Genomic DNA, 204 nt, shown 5'->3' with positions numbered 1-204 from the left:
TGGCGTTTGGTGTTCGCGTTGGCCGGCGACGAGGGCGGCTGTGACGCCGACGTGGGCCCGCGCAGCACTTGCTGCTGGCCGAGCGACAGAAGCCCCAGTTGGAGCTTTGGATTCTGCGGGTGGGGAGTTTGCTGGGAACTTGGGGGTTGTGAAAAGAGGTAAGCGGCGGCAAAATGATGAGAGTTTGGCTTTGCGGGTGAAGGG

The sequence above is a fragment of the Egretta garzetta genome, unplaced genomic scaffold, assembly GCF_000687185.1.
Source record: "Egretta garzetta isolate BGI_Z169 unplaced genomic scaffold, ASM68718v1 scaffold234, whole genome shotgun sequence".
Lineage (NCBI taxonomy): Eukaryota > Metazoa > Chordata > Aves > Pelecaniformes > Ardeidae > Egretta > Egretta garzetta.
Note: the sequence above shows the minus strand (reverse complement) of the source record.